We start from the raw sequence: 7,657 nt of genomic DNA, 5'->3' as shown, positions 1-7,657 counted from the left end.
TAATAGAACTCAATTTTTTGTCTAATATTTAAAAAATGAGTCAGGTGCTAAAGACAAAATTGGGAAAACTATATAAGATGTGCTTTGATTAGGTAATCAAAGTCTAATGTGTATTTGTAAGAGTATACCATGAAATTATTTCCGTTTTCTTTCAAGCGTGAATTTGTAAGAGTATACTATGAAATTATTTCCGTTTTCTTTAAAATGTGACACACAAAATAAATAACAGACAAGCTATTGCATTAATATATACAGTAGATAAATAACACACACGCTATCGTATTAATATATAGATAAATAACACACACGCTATCGTATTAATATATAGATGAGCAACACTTTATTCTATAATAGCTAGCGTTGATACAAAACCCTCACTCAAAACTACATGCTAAGAAGACAAGAGGGACTATGTTCCTTAGAATTGTCTTCCCCCCCAAAGGTCAATCATCCATCAAAGGTGTCTTGGGTGAGAGACGGGTGATACCTCATCCGAAGTTGTCATCCACACATTCTGGTTTCATTAGAAACAAAACCTCATTAACATTTGCTTTAGTTCTCTCTCTCTCTCTCTCTCTCTCTCTCTCTCTCTCTCTCTCTCTCTCTCTCTCTCTCTCTCTCTCTCTCTCAGAAATTAGGAGAAAGCTGTTTTCGATGTTTAATTATTATTATTATTATTATCATTATTTATTATTATTTTTATTATTATTATTATTATTATTACTTGCTAAGCCACAACCCTAGTTGTAAAAGCATGATGCTATAAGCCCAGGTGCTCCAACAGGGAAAATAGACCAGTGAGGAAAAGAAACAAGGAGAAATTAAATATTTTAAAGACCACTAAGAACATTAAAATAGATATATCCTACATAAACTATAAAAACTTAAAAAAAAACAAGAGGAAGAGAAATACGATAGAATAGTGTGTCCGAGTGTACTCTCAAGCAAGAGAACTCTAACCCAAGACAGTGGATTCAGACTACAAAAATAGTTCACTAGTATTTTTCATGTAAGAATTAAAAGCAATTTTATGTCTTTGATAGATATATTTGATGTGACAAGGTAATTTAGTGGTCGTTTTACATAAAACACAGCTACAATTAATCTTTAATGAAAGCGATCTACCTTAGCTTAAACTGCAGGCCTACGCATTGCTAGAAAATTCCCTTGCTTGAGGGTACACTCTGGCACACTATTCTATCTTATTACTCTTCCTCTTGTTTTGTCAAGTTTTTATAGTTTATATAGGATATATTTATTTTAAAGTTGTTACTGTTCTTAGAATACTTCTTTTTTCCTTTGTTTCCTTTTTTCCTTTCCTTACTGGGATGTTTTCCCTGTTGGAGCCCCTAGGCTTATAGCTTCCTGCTTTTCCAACTAGGGTTGTAGCTTAGTAATAATAATAATAATAATAATAATAATAATAATAAAAATAGTAATAATAAGAATAATAATAATAAAAATAATAATAATAAAAAATTCACTTTGATACTGTTCTCTTGTGTATATACAGTATGTGCTTTTACTATTTAATGTGAAACATATTTTCTGGAGGATTGATTGATTGATTTGAAGTTTTTTGGCATCTTGACATCGAAGGTCATTGACGCCAATAGCGTTTATTATAAATAAAGAGTAAAAGAATATTGAGATTTACCATTCACCCACTCCGAGTTAGTCATGCAATCACTCTATCGATGTGGTAACGTCCCTGACTGGTGATCGCCAGACTGGGGTTCGAGTCCCGCTCAAACTCGTTAGTTTCTTTGGTCGCTGCAGCCTCACTATTCTTGTGAGCTAGGGATGGGGGCTTGGGGAGAGCCTGTTGATCATATAGTATATATGGTCAGTCTGTAGGGCATTGTCCTCCTTGATAGGGCAGTGTCACTGTCCCTTGCCTCTGTCAATCATGAACGGCCTTTAGACCGCTAAACCACAGCATCTCAGAGGTAGTGTCATTAGGTCGTGCATATTTCCCTTTCCTAAACCTGAGATCCTCAACAGTCCATCAATGAGATTTCCCGAGTTTCTGTTTACCCTTTCATCTCTTGTATTATTTGCTTCAACTCTATTTCTATCTTCCATGGACTAGCATCACAGAAATTGCACGATAAACACAAAGATAGTAGAGAGAAATGAAAAATAGACCAAAAAAAAAATCCTTCGATGAAGTTAGTATCCAGACTCAATCTATAAGGTTATAAAAAATAAAAAACAAAGAGTTCAAGAATAAATCTGAAAAATATAAAAAAAAAAAAAAACCAAGACTGAATAAACACAAAATAATGGCTAAAAATACATATTGAATAGGATAAAGTGCCGTAAATAATCTCTATAAAAATGCATAAGAAAATCAAGTTGAGTGTGAACGAAAACTCTCCAAGAAGTATAACCAAAGACAAAAATAAAAAAAAAAATCACGAAAGCCAGACAGAATGGTGAGCGATATTCAATGCAGTGTCCTATGGCTTTGGCTATCTGTCTTTCTCAGCTTGCATTCCAGAGTCCTTGGTGTCCAATTGCTTAAACAGAGTTTTGTCCTACAGTCCGAGCCGAGTATCATCAGATTTATTGGGAGTTGAGACTTGAGGGGCGGATAAGCCAGTGTCCCTAATTGAGAGATTTGAGAGTGGGAATTTGTGTCGAAGTTGAGTTAAGTGCGAGTGTTTACGCTGTTTGAAGGCTTGTCAATCATAGTTGAACTGCAATTAGATGTAGTAGCTTGATAATCGTGGGGTAATGGTAAGTGTTCAATCGTTTCTTGGTTTTTTATTTTTCTTTTTTTCTTTTTTTCTTTTTTGAGGGGGGGTGGTGGTTTCTGTTCAGCATCTTCCAAAAGATGGAATAAGGTTTTTTTTTAGCATCTTTTAAAGTTATGAAATAATGGTTCTGAATAACTATTAGTGTTTGTGCCGAAAGTCATCCCGTCGGTATTACAGTTCATGGGTGTCCTGTTTGCTTGCTCTAACGCCTAATAATTGGTCTTATTCGTAATTGTTCACATTTTCGGACTATCGAGATTTAGTGGCGTGAAGTAGGGCTCACTCAAGACCGTTCTTTAGTTCACGTTAATTAGGGGTGATATTTACTTTAATTTTAGAATTATATTACTTTACCACCGTGCTGTATCCTATCTTGGCCGATAAAAAAATTCTTTTGTATAAGCTGTTCAATGTATGTGATTTGGTTGTTGATGAAGTGTGTTGTAGTCGATGAAGATTGGATTCATAACCTGACTTTTAGTAAGATTAATCCTGATCGCTAGTCATTTATTAGAAGATGGGTGTAAAGGTAATTGGGTTAATCTAAAATTCATCTTAGTGTTAATTTTTGGTTTGAATTTTACTATGAATAATTACTTTCAGGTTTGTATTCTGTATCCGGGTAATTGATTTTTAAATTTAATAATTTAATCAATGTGTCGAGTTGGATTTATCAGATTGCATTTTTATCTTTTTATTACTCAATGAAAATGTTTCTTCTATGGTTAACTTTAGTTAACTGCCCATATTATAGTCCAGCTGCTTCCGGTGTGTGGCTAGAAAATTAAGCAGAACATAAATTTTGACTTTTATATTGTTTTAAATTTGTCTATAACTGTAGTAAACCTGGTATTAAAATTACTTTAATTGATCTTTCAACCATTACCTGAATGAGACAAAATTATGAAATAATAAATGGTTATTTAATAAGGTTGACGATATGAATGTTTTGGTACAATAATAACGATTGCCTTAGTTGTAAGAAACCAACTTCAATATTAGGGTTCACTAGTTTAAGAGACTAATAAGAATTTTCCATTATTAACTACCTTAGCTCTATGAAATATGGTATTCTAAAGTTTCAGAATAGATTTTTTTTCCGCTTCGAGTTGAAGTTTTTCATGTTACTTTAATTGCTGTATGGGAGAGTTTTCTTAATTTTTTAAGAGTTGAATAGCAGGTTAGCTTTAGCTTTTAAATAATCTCAAAATGTATTTACTTAAACTGTTTGTGAAAGTTCAAAGGTTAGCTACGCTGTTGAAAATTTGCTGTAAAAACTGTAAAAATCTTAATGAATGTTGCCACGCATTTAGTTTTAAAATTTGATATATTGACTTAAAGTGATATTACGGTCTCGAACCCGTAAAAGATGGTAACAAAGTAAAGTGAAAATGACGGTCGCCTGTATTTTACTGAAATACGGCCGCATCAGTATATTTTTACGAAGATTATCATATTTAAATTGCTGTGTTTTTAAGTGTAGAATTTGTGTATGAATCTTTGCCTCCCTAGTTAACAAGTATACCTGAAATTATTGGAAGATTGTTAGCATGATTGAAGGAAATTTTATTGTATTTTTCATTCTTTATAGTCCACCTTTGCTGGGGTGGCAGTTGCCATGAAGGCAAAGGTGGACTTACGGGTTGTGCATGGTAGAATTTTAGGTCTAATAATGGACATCCTGAAAAATTTACTATTTTTTTTTTTTAGGATCTTTTTTTAGTCGTCTTAGTCACTGATATTATAGATTTCAGAACAGTTTGTTTACCCAATCACTTTTATGAAACAAGTTTTATTCTAATTTCCTCCTCGTTCCCAGCTTTTACTTTCTAGTTTCCCCTATTATATTTCATAGCAAAAAAGAAAAGCTATTTACAGAGAAGAGATAACTGGGTCCTAAATACCGGGTATTAGAGAGATTGACAAGGGTTGCTCTAAGTCTAAAATATAAATTTAGACGGTGTGGGCGGCTTACCAGCAATACAAGATTTCTTAATGTCAAATATATTTTTAATGAGTGTGTTGGTATTTCATCAAATAATGACACGTGTTCAGAAATTTTGGTATTTTAAGAAACTTCTTTTCTTTTTTAAGGTTCCAGTTTATAGCTCTGGTATACTGTCAAAAGCTGCCTGGAGAATTTAGTTCGGTAACTTTTGTGGCACAAAAGTTTCCGTTGTTTATATATATATATATATATATATATATATATATATATATATATATATATATATATATATATGTGTGTGTGTGTGTGTGTATATATGTGTGTATATATGTGTATATATGTATATGTGTATGTGTATATATATGAATATGTATATGTATGTATATGTATGTTGTGCATGTATGTATATGTATATGTATATGTATATGTATATATATATATATATATATATATGTGTATATATATATATATATATATATATATATATATATATATATTATGTGTGTGTACATGTATGTATATGTACAGTATATATGTATATATGTATATATATATATATATATATATATATATATATATATATATATATGTATGTGTATGTACATGTATGTATATGTATATATATATTATTTATATATATATATATAATTTGATTTTTTTTTAAATATCCGCTTTTAATATATTCCCCTTACCATATATATATATATATATATATATATATATATATATATATATATATATATATATATATATGTATGTATGTGTATGTACATGTATGTATATGTATATATATATATATTATTTATATATATATATATATATATAATTTGATTTTTTTTTAAATATCCGCTTTTAATATATTCCCCTTACCATATATATATATATATATATATATATATATATATATATATATACATATATATATATATATATATATATATATATATATATATACATATATATATACGCAATTTTTATATACTACCCTTACCGTATATCGCCCCGTACGGTATTGTCATTTTACTTTTAGTTTAGAATATTGAGATCTCTGATATCTTACTAATTACAGACTTGAGTTTAGAAGATTGATAACCACGCAGAGTAAAATATTACTACGGTAAGGGGGATAATGTAGTTTTGATAGTGGCTAAAGTAGTCTTAGGAGAGAAACTTTGTTTTTATTGCGTAGTTTTATTTTCGTGCATTGCTTTAAATAAATGGTTTTGCTTTATTATTTTCTAGTCTTTTAAAATTTTCTGTTATCCATGACTGGGTAAACCTTATTGACTTCAGACTGCTTTTGTTTTTTTTCTATAATTACACAAACATTGAGTTTTAAACGCCAGGAACAAAGTTGATGTGTTAGTTAAGACTTGTGGGTTGTATTCATCTATTGAAATTTTTTTTTCGGTAAACTATGAAATGGTACTAAGTATTTTAACCTAAATCTCTTAAAACAGGCCGAAAGCTGAAACTGCAATGACGCAAGGTCAAAGGTTCTGGTCTGTCTGCAATCTGAGGACCTGCCCCCTCCTCTCCCTCCCTCCTCCCTCCCTCCATAAAAAAAATGGCAGCTTGGGGCTTGAAAGCAATTCGCTGGGAAAATCTGGCGACTCAGATTTTGGATTTGAGACCTACAACGTACCAATGATGAAATGGAAGTACCAATGATGAAATGGAAGTACCAATGATGAAATGGAAGTACCAATGAGGAAATGGAAGTACCAATGAGGAAATGGAAGTACCAATGAGGAAATGGAAGTACCAATTAACAACTTTCCTTCGCTGGTAGGGACGCCGTAATCCGGCAAAGAAAGCCCACGCTCTTCTAATCACTACTACCCGTGACCCGAGCCACCAAAGATTGACTGGAGCCCTGAGGGGAAGAGCTATGGCATAGTGAACTACCGGTCTGGTAGAATTGGAATTGACAAATGCAGCGGTGAACTGACGTGGCTATAGTGGTGTAGCAATTTTAAGTTTACGCCCTTTGGTCAACTTGATCAGATTTAAATGTTTGAAGCAAATAAAATCTAAAACTCTTTAACCTTTTTATATAAATAAATTCCAGTGTTGTTTTAAGTGACCACCTTGATGAACAAGCAAGGTCTGGTCTACTAGAATACTTTACCTTTTATCATCACACACACTAACTTTGTGTGCCAAGTTAGTTTATTTAACTAACAATGAGTAAGCTTGCTTGTACGTATTACAGCCATAATCCTGTAAATAGAAGATACAGGTTACAAAAAAAAGATAGAACTTTGAATTCCAAAAATGGTGCAAATATTGTTTTACATAAACTACCCAAACTTTGAAAGGATATTGTAACAAAAGATATTAAAAAAATTGGTTTCATGGAACTTTTTCATGGAACTTTTATGCATAAACTATGAATTCCGATTGTGTTGGCAAGTGTTTTCTACTGCGATTATGTCAATTATGTAAATGTAGGGAGTATTGGAGAAAACTTTACAAAAGCAAATCAACAGATTGGTAATATCTTTGGTGACTTTTATTTTGATGAGGTTCCTATGATTTCAGTTCTTTGTAAAAGGGCTGCGGCCATAGTTATTGAAAGAGATTTTGGGTAGCTTTGAAAGAATACTCTTAGGAGAGGGCGTTTTAAGTTTTCATAAGCTTTAAGTAAAAATTGTTTAAACTTTCCTGCAAGTCTACTGATGTTCAATCTCTCTTTAGGGTACAGTAAAAATGCTAATGTAGATTTTAATTAAGGTAAAATGGCAAATCTCAAAACTAGTTTCTTCTAAATTCAAAGAACTACAAAACTAGACTGCTCGTAGCGATCTTTGTAGTGTTGAGAAGCTAACAGTGAGTGTGTGGATAAGAAGCTAATAACGGTCAAAAATTTATAAAATGGATTATTAGTCATGATTTTAACACCTACGCACTATTTCATACAGTGTAAGGCAACAACATAGGCCAT

General features: G+C 31.7%; 1 long non-coding RNA gene across 1 annotated transcript; it reads left to right on the top strand.

The window, feature by feature from the left end:
- The first annotated feature begins 2,499 nt into the window (after nt 1-2,499).
- LOC137643471 (uncharacterized) lies at nt 2,500-6,753 on the top strand. The gene is made up of 2 exons (XR_011044953.1): nt 2,500-2,742; nt 6,171-6,753. It is a non-coding gene; the product is annotated as an uncharacterized lncRNA (long non-coding RNA).
- Nucleotides 6,754-7,657: the final 904 nt, after the last annotated feature.

This window comes from Palaemon carinicauda, chromosome 7 (assembly GCF_036898095.1).
Source record: "Palaemon carinicauda isolate YSFRI2023 chromosome 7, ASM3689809v2, whole genome shotgun sequence".
Taxonomy (NCBI): domain Eukaryota; kingdom Metazoa; phylum Arthropoda; class Malacostraca; order Decapoda; family Palaemonidae; genus Palaemon; species Palaemon carinicauda.
The sequence above is the reverse complement of the archived record's forward strand: the minus strand, read 5'-3'. Positions and strand labels throughout refer to the sequence as shown.